General features: G+C 43.4%; 1 pseudogene across 1 annotated transcript; it reads right to left on the bottom strand.

Moving 5' to 3' along the window:
- Positions 1-1143: 1143 nt before the first annotated feature.
- LOC110989650 (uncharacterized) lies at positions 1144-5582 on the bottom strand (annotated as a pseudogene). The gene is made up of 4 exons (XR_015426137.1): positions 5575-5582; positions 4720-4995; positions 2691-3899; positions 1144-2567 (listed from the first exon to the last, which is right to left on the bottom strand). The product of XR_015426137.1 is annotated as an uncharacterized LOC110989650 (transcript).
- Between the last annotated feature and the right edge of the window lie 7892 nt (positions 5583-13474).

The raw sequence follows: 13474 nt of genomic DNA, 5'->3' as shown, positions 1-13474 counted from the left end.
ATGGCTAGCTTTCGTGAAAGAAGAGTGCCGTTATCCCTTCATTTACATATTATAAATACGGCTTTTGTCAACGTTGCACCACCGAAACGGTTGCCCGGCTGTTGCTTGTACACACTTTGCTGGCGCGGCCACGAAAATGCACATAATTATGGCAACGCGTGTGTCAGTTACACTGGCTCAAGCTCGCAGTCTAGTAACTGAAAGGACCGAGATATTCTCCTAAAAAACGGCTTAAACCGAAGGACCCGACATTAAGGGACAACTCTTGAGAGGGGTATAGTACTGATGAAGAAGTGATGAACTCGTCAGACAGCGGTTCTTCTTCAGACAATATCAGCTCACCAGACCAAGAAGAACCCGAGGACGACGAAGAATACAAAGTCCGTGGCGCTTAGCCTTACCTTCCAACCCACCGTGCCACCAGAGCGCCAACGGGATCCCGATCGGGCTGACGATGGGGCCACCGTTGGTGAACGAGGCGGTGAAGGAGACCAAGATTGTTTCATAAATACGGCTTTAATAGTGAGTTTAGAGTGGAGAACAGATGTTTTTTATGTTGTTATTTCATTCCGAAAAAAAAAGTGTCAGGCTAGGCCGTGCGCGAATTTTTTTACCAAACGGCATTGCAATGGAGTGTGCTTTGACTGCATCTGATTGGCTGGCCGCAACCATTACTTCATCCATTCATGAAAACGTAAACATCGCAGTTCTCGCGTAGTACGCAAAAGCTGTTCGCGATTACTGTCGCCGTACTAAAAATAGGATAAAGTCGCAATCACGACGCTGTGTTTCTTGCTTGTTTCAAGAAGTATAAAATGAAAGAAAAAGAAAAGCACACATACGTTTCTAGTACAAAGTAACGATACCCCTCTGTTATATGAATCCTATACGCACAGCATGCAGGAACGTTATGTTAGTCGCTGCACGGCGGCAAATTGTGATGTCGATTTGTATAGTTAGATTCATAACAGCTTTATTTAAAAAAAACTTCGACTAAGTCCGAATTCCTTGGCCATGCAAAAAATACGCATTTTCTCACTGCTTTATTTCCAGTATTTCATCGCTATTGTTTATATTTCATTCCACAAGCGAGATCTGAAATATGCTCAGTGCAATAAAATTTGTGTCACTAAAAATCTTGCTTGTATTAGACAACAATAAGCACACTTATATTTACATCATTCCTTTTTAAACATAAGAGAGGCCATGCTCTTGTTTTATGAAAATTGTATGCCGCTTTTATTGCATGTACATGTACTTCTATTCTAGTTTGAACACTGTTGATTCACCCCTGTATAATTTGAGTCTTCGAAAATACAAGAATCACAACAGGGAGGCGCAGCCTAACAGTTCCTATTTAATCCATAAGAAAGCTTTTCCACTGTGTCGCTGTTTCATTTATTAATCAGGAGACTCGCTGTCACGGACTCTAAAAAGCACACAGCAAACTTGACAGAAAATACTGCTGAGACAATCTGTCTTTGAGCCCGTTTCTTGAATACTTTGCTGCAAGAAAAAAAGGGAACTCAAAGTTCAGATTGGGCTGTTATATGGACTTACACAGAAGACAATCAATTTCCTTGAAATGAATAACACGAATTTTCAAGCACAATTACTAAAGTACAGGAATGGCCACATTTTGTTAAAACATTCCAGCATTTGCATTCCTAGTAAAGGTTGATGTGACTCGCATGCAATGGAGGCAACGGGTATATTGAATGTGCATGGGTAAGCATGAAAAGATCAACTGCCACTATTGTCCCAATGATTAAATTTGAGAGAAGAATTATTTGCAATTAGTACTCACAATACTAAGTCCGTGAAAACAGTACCAGTATGGTTATTATTTAACAAATGAAACAACTACTCTTGTACAAGTTAATCATTTCTGTAAGTTAATCCTTGTGACCATATTCTCGTATTGCTACATTTATCACATAATTGTTGAGTTTGTTGCTGGTACTTAAAAATGGTATATATTTTCACATTGTGGCAATTACATCTATGAAGTGGTATATGAATTGATAGTAATCTCAAATTCCAAAAGAACACTAATGCTCATGGTAAAATTACCATTTTGAGGTATGGTCTTTGCCAATATTTTCATTTGTTTGAACATACCTTGCCAGATTATGTGGTGCCCTTCTTGGCCTCTTTTTGGGGACAAGTTGGCCCTTGTCTTGTACTGCAGCTTTACATTTCCGACCGGTATGAAGACATCGTCTCCCCCCAAGATGTGTGCTTCTTCATGCAACAGCAGTAGGCTGTACCCCAATATGGACCCCTTTTCTACGAAAGTTGCCCCTCTGTTAATAACTTAATGACTGGGCTACTCCGCAGTATTTGCCGAATGACATTAATGCTGAAACTGTTGATGAGTGAGTTCTTGAGTTCTTAAACTGTCTGATGAAGGTGCGTACAGCTGGTGCAAGTTCTTCTGGGTTCTCCCTCATTTGGTCTGTGAGCTTTGATGCAAAGGAATGCAATCCTGCCTCCAAGTCATCTAGTCTAAACTCCTGTGCAGAACTCCCTAGGTCTTCGTGCTGCCTTGTTTCTTCAGTTTCATCCTCATTGGAAGGAATGTTCATGTTTACTGAGTCAGGCACTTGTTCCACTTCTTGCATTTCTGTTCTTGACATGGATCTTTCAGTGTGATCCATACGAAGGGGTGCAAATCAACCCTCAGGCACATGATCTTGTCCAGTAGCTAAGAAGGGTAACCTATGGCGCATGATCTCATCATTGATGGGGAAAAAATTGAAAGACTGCACCTGACGGAACTTAACAACTGCATACTTATGCTTATAAGGTGCACCGTTGAGGCCTGCATTGCATGTGCACATTGCCATTGACATGTCAACTTGATACTTCTTATCCGGATCTGACTCACTTTGAACCTCAAAGAGGGGGAACTCCAACTCATTCACCATCTCCGCAGTGATCTTACCCTTCCCGGGAAGATATCTCTTGGATATGGTTGCATCAATTCGTCTTTTGGCTAGATCAGATAACCGTCTTTCGTAGTAAGTGACCATTCTTGTCAACAAGAAATTCAAAAGCTGAACAGGATTGTACGCCCTTACACGCTGAAAGATCTGATCCTTTATGATTCGCATCGAGGCCTCCACATAGTTAGTTGTGTTATTCCCACGAAGAGGTAGGTCACGTCTGAAGCAGATTGCTCACAGCTGTCTTCGATCATACAGGTGTTTAGCATACTTCAGGAAGCAGCTGTATTTCTTGACAATGGCATCTCTGTTCATTTTGTCATACATCTCTTCAAGATGTTCAGTTGTGTCAGCATACACCATGCCTTTAACTAATTCCAACAAATGGGGTCGGTCTTCTTTACGGATGCTGTTTTTGCCTTCCCACAGAAATCACCAAGTGGCCTGAAGTACATGGAAGACACACAAGAGGGTGATTGAATTTGGAAATACTTCTGTAGACTCTGGCGTTCGCTGTCACTGTCATCAGTGAGGAAAACAACTGGGCCTTGTTCTCCTCTTCCATAGAAACCATCCTCTGGAATCATCCGCTGGTACAACTTGAGTGCTGCAACAACAGTCTCTTTAGACTCAGATGTGGTTATCAAACATCCAAGTGGCAATCCTCCAGCCACACTGTGTGTCAGAATCATAAACATTCTACAATCATATCTATCTATCCCACCTGGTGCATCCACAAATACAAGCTCCCCGCTACACTGATGTTTGGAGTGGATCCTTCGCACAAGGGGTGTGCACACTGCAATCACCAAATTGCCATTCACCTGATCCATTTTGCAGCACTCTAGACCCCGTTCCTGATTGTAAGACTTGATGGAAGCTTCAAGGTCATGTGTCATTTTCTCACCGGAAGCTGCCCCATAAGCCTTGTCAAAGATTTTCCTGTACAATCTAAATGTTGAAAGAAATAAGAGAAATAAACGTATGAAGTATAGTGTTGTTTGTCCGAATTACAAGAAATTTCGTAACGTTATTTGTACCTTTATTGTAGGTGTAGCGAATACAGCCTGTCCCACCAAAAACCTTTCAGTTGAAAATTTGACATGTTTGCAGAAAAGCTGGGGTAATATTAAAAATGTGCCTAATGTTATTGTCGTTGAGTAGAATAATTGGTCTTCCAAAAGCTTCTTGGTTGATTTGATTACAGGATGTTTTCAATGTTCATTAAACACACAGCCATCACAACAGTGTCTGACATGAAAACCAATTTGGGTCAATGATATATATCTCATGATCTTTCAGGAAATGAAAAGTGCACTTGCTTTAAATGCATTGGTTTCATTGAAATAAAGTTTTATGATTTTTTTTGGCTAGGTATAGACCCATGATTATTACTTTGTTTTGGACTGTTAGATTCCACCAGCCAAACTTGAACATCATCAAAAGAGACAGGTTTAATTATAAAGTTTTAGGTGCAATGATTGTTGTTCAGGGCTATGCGGTGTGAAGCTTGTTTTATTTTGGGATAAGTAAGTGTAAGACATCTCAACACCCTCAGGTGCATTGATATACCTTAAGCTGCACTCAAAAAGGGAGCATCATAATCTTTATCACACAAGACCTCAGAAATGTGTTGAACATGTTTTAGTCCACTTTGGTTCATGACCACTAAAGGTGATGACATTTGTAGTCAGCCAGTCAAAGTTTATGCCTAAAAGTGTAAGTTTTCTGGCCTTGGATACAAAATACCACATTTGATGTTGACAAGTACCTGTGGCAAAAATGCTGGTCAGGGCACTTTGCTCTGTTAGCGGATACATAGAGGTAGTCAGTTCCATGTTCCAACTGCAAGTCCAGCTTGTGGGTGTTCAGGGTGGATGAGGGTGAATGTCCCTTGGAGTACAGCTTAGTGAACTTGGCAATCACAGAGTCCTCAGAAACATCACGGAATTTGAAGGCATCAGCACAGACTAGCCGGTGGTTGTGGGTGTGCTGGATATTTATTATAGTAGCAAACCTTGGCAGATGAGGATCTTTGACTTTAGCCCTGAGAAATAAGATATAAAATGCATATCAAGTTTCGACAAAGTTTGCGATATGCACAATGGGATATTTCTTCAACCATTATGTTATAGCACAATAGTTGCTTTTTAAATCACTGGATTGATTTTTTTTAATATTCGGACTAAAAAATCATCTTTTTGTAGAGCTTCAGTTTAGAAAAATCATGAAAACTGTGTTCACAAACTTCACTTGATATGAGGTTTAATTAATAAGTTCACGTAGAGTCAACTTGTGAAACTAATTATTGTTTTGTTTTCTCACTTACAAGCATCTGTTCTGGTCATCTCGTTTTTGTTTGTAACATGTCGTGGTGGAAACATAGGGCCTTCGAGTTGGAGCTGGTATGAATTTATTCGGTCAATAGCCATGGGAGCATAGCATGAAAGCTCTGTCCTGGTACAGACTTCAGGACATCTGTCGTCTTGTCCGTGGCTAACATGAAACTTAATGCCTGGCTTACAGATTGTATACATTGTAGTATTCTTGGAAGGCATTAAAGGTCAAGGGTCACGCACTCCTCGTGATTGCAGTACAGCCACCCAAAACAGCGTGTATGTCTCACTCTCTCATTCTAAGCTAAACGCCTTAGGATATCACAATTGGCGACGAGTCCGGGATTTTTCCGTGTTGTGGAGGAACCCTACAACATTAGCAAAGTGAATTTTACCGCCGATTGTAACCGTGAACAGTGCATTTCCACGTCAGAAAGACTGAGTCAGTGAGTAACGTCAAAACGTTTCGTCTCCGTACATGTGTCTACGTAACACGCATTAACCAGTAGTAATATACCTCGCCGCCGTACAATAACTGTGATAGTCGACATGTCCGCAACTAATTTACCGTCATTCCCAGCCTTCCAGCCTCATCATGAACCATCTACTACCGGCGTACGGTGGAGGAAATACATAGTCAGGCTGGAGAATTTGTTTGTTGCATTCAAAGTCATGACGACCAACAAAAGCGGGCATTGCTTCTACATTACTCTGGCCCTGAAGTAATGGACATCTTCGAGACTCTATTGGACACTGGTTCTACATATGAATCAGGGCAAAGTGCTCTTGCAAAGTATTTCAAACCGAGCAAGAACATCGAGGACGAACGCTTTGTTTTTCGTGAGGCAAAACAACAACACAGCGAAACTGTCGCAGATTTTGCAACCCGCCTGCAACAACTCGCCAAAACTTGTGAATTCCATGACAAGAACAGTGAGGTGAAATCACAAATCATCCATGGTTGTACCTCATCAAAGCTGAGACGCTATGCACTTCGTGAAACAGAGCTCAGTCTCTCAAAGTTGCTCACCACAGCCCGAGCGTACGAACTGGCTGACAGCCAATCCAAAGACATGGAACAGCAATCCCAGCACTCGAGCAGAGACGCAGCCAACCGTATGACTTCAAAGCCTCATATGAAGGAACGTGAACCGAGAAAATCCTCACGGTCGTCCAAGCCCAGACGCTTTGAACCCTGTCGCAACTGTGGAGGTACGTTTCCTCACACACAACAATGCCCAGCAAAGGGGGTGACATGCCACTCGTGTGGTAAACTCAATCATTTTGCCAAACATTGTTTGAGTCGTGGCAAATCAGCCAAACCTCAGAGCAGAGCAAAGGAGCATCCAGTTGATCATACTGTCAGTACTACAAGCTCATCTGACAATGAGTATGTGTTCGGAGTATCGTCATTGCCACACACCAAATATCCGGTTATCACGGTAACAGTCCACGAAACTCCCTTGCCAGCCATCATTGATACAGGTGCGTCAGTTAATGTCATGTGTCTGGCTGTATACAACAAACTGTCCTCCAAACCGCCACTGTGCAAGGACAATGCAGCCAAAGTCTTTGCCTATGGTAGTTCAACACCCCTGGACATTGTTGGCCCATTTGACACTTCTATTGCTTATAAGGGGTCCCAAGTGAACTGCATTTTCTATGTCACCAAAACCATTGGAGACATGTTGATCAGTTTCCAAACAGTGTCTGCTCTCCGCGTCATCCATGTGGCCTACAACCTTCACCCCGACAACCCTCATAAGCCCATGGACAGTCTTGTGGAACAATTCGCAGATCGTTTCACTGGTATCGGTAAGTTAAAGAACATTCAGTGCAAGCTGCACGTGGACGAGACTGTCCGACCGATTGCCCTGCCACACCGTCGTATCCCGTTCCATGTCCGCAAGAAAGTTCAGAAAGAACTTGACAAGCTACTTCGCCTTGACATCATTGAGCCGGTAAGCAATGAGCCAACTCCGTGGGTCTCACCCATACATGTGGTCGAAAAACCTAATTGACCAGGTGAGATTCGTATGTGCGTGGACATGCGAAACGTCAATGCTGCTATTAAACGCGAACGCCACATAACACCCACCATCGACGATATCCTCGCTCAGGTCAATGGCCCTACCGTGTTCAGCCAAATGGACCTTAACGCAGGCTATCACCAAGTTGAGCTGGCCCCAGAATCGCGCCATCTGACTGTGTTTTCAACGCACAAAGGCTTATTCCGTTACAAGCGTTTAAATTTCGGTGTAAGCTCAGCAGCGGAAGTCTTCCAAAACACGATCTCCTCAGTACTCTGTGGTCTGGAGGGTACGCTAAACATCAGCGATGACATCCTCGTGTGTGGTCGCACGCAAGCCGAACATGACACACGACTTGCAGCCTGTCTACAACGTCTTCGCGAATGCAACCTAACACTGAACAGAGATAAATGTAATTTCGTTCAGTCACGTGTTGAATACTTCGGTCATGTATTCAGTTCCAGTGGCATCTCTCCCGACAAGAAGAAAGTCGAAGCCATCCAACAAGTTCCTGACCCCACCAACGCCAGCGAGGTCAGGAGTTTCCTGGCCTGGTAACGTACTAGAGCCGGTTTTCTACCAGACCTTGCCACTATTTCCGCCCCACTGCGCGAGTTGACTAAGAAACACTACACCTGGAACTGGGGACCGGAACACCAGCAAACGCAGATTCGTGAACGAGTCGTACACTGTTGTACCGTGGCATACTTCGACCCCGGCAAGAAGACTGAATAGCTCGTTGATGCTAGCCCGTTCGGCCTAGCCGGTATTCTTGCCCAACGCAACGACAGGGATGAACTGCCGATTGTTGCTCTTGACAGTCGATCTCCGACACCCGTTGAACAGCGGTATTCCCAGACGGAACGCAAAGCTCTCGCTATCACGTGGGCAATACTTCACTTCCACCTCTACGTGTACGGTAGTACCTTCACCGCCATCACAGACCACAAACCGTTAGTCCCACTGTTCAATAACCAGCACAGCCAAGCACCGACAAGTATCGAGCGCTGGTTAATGAAGTTGCAGGAGTACAACTTCACCGTTGAGTATCAGCAAGGAAAGCTGAATCCCGCGGACTATATGTCACGGCACCCCTATGGACATCCAAGAGCCACCAGCCGCGAACAACGCCTCGCAGAGGAACATGTCACTTCGTTTCCGTGAACGCCGTGCCCAAGTCGGTCACCCTCGGCAAAAGCCGCACTGCCACTCGCGACGACCCGGTTCTCCCGTCGACCATCGACGTGGTCGCCACCCATAGCTGAGACACACTCTTGAGACAACCCCACAACTAAGAGACTCTTGCGACCCTCAAGAGTCAAAGTGCGCAAAGAACTAACGGCAATAACTGACCGCGACCTGCTGCTGCATGGAAATCGTATCGTAATTCCACAAGCACTCGCACAATCGATTATCGACATTGCTCACGAAGGACACCAAGGCATGACAAAGACATTTCCATTGCCAAAGGTCCCCTATTGACAATCGTTCACAAAACATATGGGAGCTCTTCCTAAAAGGTTAATGAGTACAAACACTTGAACAGGAACGACGGGGGTCCTCGATTACAGGCAAATACATATTTAGCGTGTGTATGTGTAAGAAAAATTTTTATTGCTTCTACAAAGTCACTCACCTTAGGCGACGCTCTCTCAAGATTCTGACCCAATTTTAAAAATTGACAACTGTAAATTGGGAGAAAATGTTACTTTGAAGTTTGAATGTGCAGAGGCAGCGCTGCACACACGATGCATATTGCGAGTGAACATGGATATTGCGTGTGCACACATTATTAAAGCTGATTTTTTCTCTTTTCATGTGATACCCAACGATTCAATTCAACACCCAATGCTGTTTAAATGCCGAATCTGTAAACTACAGCATGGCCACAATCATATGACTTACCGATAGTGTATGATAGTTTTGAAAATCAGTCTGCACGGATGCGAACTGAGCCGCATGCATACAAGTCAACGCCTCCATGTTAGTTGTAAGAAAAATGTGGCGATGACTTATGTGAAAAAAATTGTACTGGATGTGACGTAATGGTGGCGCACGAGCCAATCAGATGCAGTCAAAGTACACTCCATTGCAATGTCGTTTGGGGAAAAAAATTCGCCACCGGGCGATGCGTGCCACGGTGCAATAGACCCTGCAAGGGCCCCGACCTCCAGCGCCTCTGGAGGGTGCACCACTACAAATAAATTCCCATAGACAGCAGTGATAAATCCCCATACTTCACAAATATTTTAAAAATACTCACAACTCTCACAGGTGTTCAGGCTGCACAGAAAAATGATGTTACACATGTCCTCTTTCATTTTCCTTTCAATTTTCGGGGGGTTGACCCATGAATTTTTGAGAAATTTTCACCAGAAGCAGACCACCCCTAAAATGCAGAAAATGTCCCTGTCCAGAAAAGTAGCCATTTTGAAAAACCCTCCCTCAGCAAAATGGCTCAAATAGTGCCACTTTCCTACCCGATTGCATCCAAATTGCTCAGAATTGGAAGCCCCGAGTCCGGCGCAGAGGTCCAGTCTCATATTTCTTGAATTCCTCAGTTCCATGGCTCTCAGGACCCTCTAATATAGAATATTTTGAGTGTATAACTTTTATTAATGAGCTCAGCGGACATACTTCTGGCCTAATTACCAAAGTGCACCCTTTAATAGCGGGCAACTTTCACATTGTGACACAACAGCACTCTTAAGAGAATCAGAATATATCCGAAGTCATTATGTAAAAAAAAATTGAAAAATATCGCCCCTGGGAGAAACCGCAGAGGTAAACGCATAAGGGTATGGCTATGCCATTTTGCACAATTTGAATAGGAAAACTGCATGCCTGTGTGCATGCCTTGTGCATGCCTTGTGCATCTTGAGGGTGCTTATTTCTCTCCTTCCCTCGCCAAATCTAGACAAAATTTCCCTCTTTAACACAAACATTCCATTTTGCGGTCAATCCGGGCTCATTGTGTTGTGGATATGCCCACTTTGGGGGCGGATCCTGGGTGGAAAGGGGGAGGGTTCTAATTATAAGTTTATACACACAGTTGGACTTTGGAAAGTGTATGTGGGACTTTCTGTATGTTACAGATGATAATGTGACATCAGGCTCTCTGGTATTTTGGCTCTTTCTCAATTTATTGCAACAAAGAAACACCAACAGAAGATCAACAGCTGTACACAATGGACACTGATGCTATGCATTGGTGTACGTAAAATCATACTGAAATCGGAGGATTCAGTACTAAATGTCAGGGTTAATCCCTGGTCGTGGCTGCCCAATTCTATAAAACTACAAGCCGAGGATATATGATTCCCAGGCCCTGCCCCGACCACAGCCTAGCCACAATTGTACTAGCCAGGTTACTGTCCTATCTTCCAACCCCCCCCCACATACACACCACACCCTAATAAAATAAAAGAAATCTTATTCCATGTCATGCTTGTCAAGTATATTTGATGTGCTCTGTGTTCATTATTATGGGGTTTGACAGTGAGTCTGTGTGGCCACATGCATTTTGTCATATGCTCACACACAGGAGAAAATTTATCAGACTTGCACAGCCAACTAGTTCTGCAGCAATACTGGGTTGATTGGAATGTACAGTCTGCAAATGTAGCAAAGGCTGGCGTCAGAATGGCCACAAATTGTCCCTGTCAAACTTACAGTCCATTTCAGATGAACTCACCAACAGTCTATATAAGGCAAACACAGGAGTAAATAGGAAGTAGTTGTTGCCAGAGATGAGTCTTCAAGGACCAGTCCAATGCAGTGCTGACAATTTAAGGATGTCACGCTGCTCCGTCCCGATGTTGCCGAGACGATTTCTCAGACAAACTCGAGTGCCAGAGTCCAACGGACAGTCACAGGGGTACGAGCAGCATGGCGGTTTGTTGACATCAAGCCTTCTGCAGTGGGCTTAGTTGCAATGCTGTCCTCATGCATACATGCACATGTACGCCACAGAGAGAGGAAATCCTGATTCTGATGGCCAGCCCACGTTGATGCCGACTGAGAAATGTTGGGGTTTGTACAACACAGAATTTCCACAGCTGATGGAAGGAGGCTCTTATCAGTAATGGACACAACTGTCCCTTCAAGGAATGTCCTGCAAATAAATCAACAAATGTCGTGAACATGGTGAAACTGTCACAAAAATGGGCACATGCAACCAGATCAAGAGCAATCGTGCAAAACCTACGTGAAGTGCAGGGTTGCAGGAAAGACGCCGCTTGCTGTGGCGAATGACAAAGTCAAGCGTCCTTTTGGCAAGGCAACCTTTGAAATTGTCCACTTTATTAGGCTGCAGACAAATTTTAGTGCAGTCATGTCAGTCTTAATGCACTGTGTGTTTTAACTTTCACCCCCGACATGCTGCCCGCCCTCTATATCCTCGACTTTATCAGCAGTCAAAATTAAATTTTCCCAAGCAGAAAATTGGGATTTACTTGATTTTATCTCACTACAAAACTTTGTATCTGGGTTTCCATCTCAATAATTATATAAATAAACTAGCCAGGAAGAAAAAAAGGACAGCAAGCAGAAACTAGAATGATTCGAATGACTCAATGTTGTCCATAGTGTATGATGGTTCACTTACCGGTAAACGTTTACTCCACTATGCTTGTTTTTTCTGCTCTTGTCAATAAAAACCTGGAATTCAAAAGTACAGAGTGCAAATTATTTTGTGTTCTGTTATATTTTGCTTCAATTTAATCTCAATGCGCCGAAAAAGCAGCAAAAAACATCTTTTTAAATCCCCATCAAAACAAAATGGCCGCCACCATTCTCCGGATCTATAGGGTGCACCACTACAAATAAATTCCCATAGACAGCAGTGATAAATCCCCATACTTCACAAATATTTTAAAAATACTCACAACTCTCACAGGTGTTCAGGCTGCACAGAAAAATGATGTTCCACATGTCCTCTTTCATTTTCCTTTCAATTTTCGGGGGGTTGACCAATGAATTTTTGAGAAATTTTCACCAGAAGCAGACCACCCCTAAAATGCAGAAAATGTCCCTGTCCAGAAAAGTAGCCATTTTGAAAAACCCTCCCTCAGCAAAATGGCTCAAATAGTGCCACTTTCATACCCGATTGCATCCAAATTGCTCAGAATTGGAAGCCCCGAGTCCGGCGCAGAGGTCCAGTCTCATATTTCTTGAATTCCTCAGTTTCATGGCTCTCAGGACCCTCTAATATAGAATATTTTGAATGTATAACTTTTATTAATGAGCTCGGCGGACATACTTCTGGCCTAATTACCAGGGTGCACCCTGGACGGGAAGACTAGCGAGGCCGCCCTCTAGAACGCCCAGAAGGAGCCCGCCGCTTGGAACTGGCGCGGGGCATTACTAATGAATTTGCTCTTGCAAAAACAGACACATTTTTCTCTTCTCCAACCAAACGCCGCAATGGCTCAAGCTAAAGTGACTGGAAGTAACTCTCTCCAGAGCCACTAACATCTTAAGGTCACTTAACACTTAGTGACAAGGGCCTCCAATGTCCCGCGATGATGAATTATTTGAAGCTGCAAATTATTTTGCTTCAAATTGATTGTGCGTCTATCTTAAACAATGACCTTTTCATGTTGCTAACATTCGCCATGGAACCGATTAAACAACATTCGTTTTATTTACCGACTGAAAGGTAACCTGAGCATTTTTCAGGACGACATCGTGTTCGTTTTGGTGACATTCTGCTGTACAACATAATTGTATATCTCCACAATCCATGTGAATCATGCTTGGCTTCGGAGGCCTATACGTTCACAAATAGAGTATACTAGTCTCAGCATACATTAGGTGTATTGATCATTTTATAAATGTGTTTTTCTATCCTAAACCGTAATACCAAAAAGTTAAAGATTAGGCTTGATCAAATATTCAAATATTGGCAAAAAGTTACCTAATGTGGTTTTCTAAATGTAAGTATATTGAACTAGAAATGGACTAATTATCGTGCAAATCGAGTTGTGTATGCTCTCTCATCGCTGAGATACACGCTAAAGTGCTTTGGTGCATGGATTGATGAATCAGTCACATGATGGTAACTTCCTGAGCTGTTCTATAGGCACCACAGGACGTGACTGGATGCTGTGGTTGAGTTCATCCCACACATGCTCCATTGGGCTTCGGTCTGGACAGAAGG

This window comes from Acanthaster planci, linkage group LG08, assembly GCF_054643075.1.
Source record: "Acanthaster planci isolate LZ-2023a linkage group LG08, COTS_SCS, whole genome shotgun sequence".
NCBI classification, from domain to species: Eukaryota; Metazoa; Echinodermata; class Asteroidea; order Valvatida; family Acanthasteridae; genus Acanthaster; species Acanthaster planci.
This window is presented reverse-complemented; position numbering and strand designations above follow the sequence as displayed.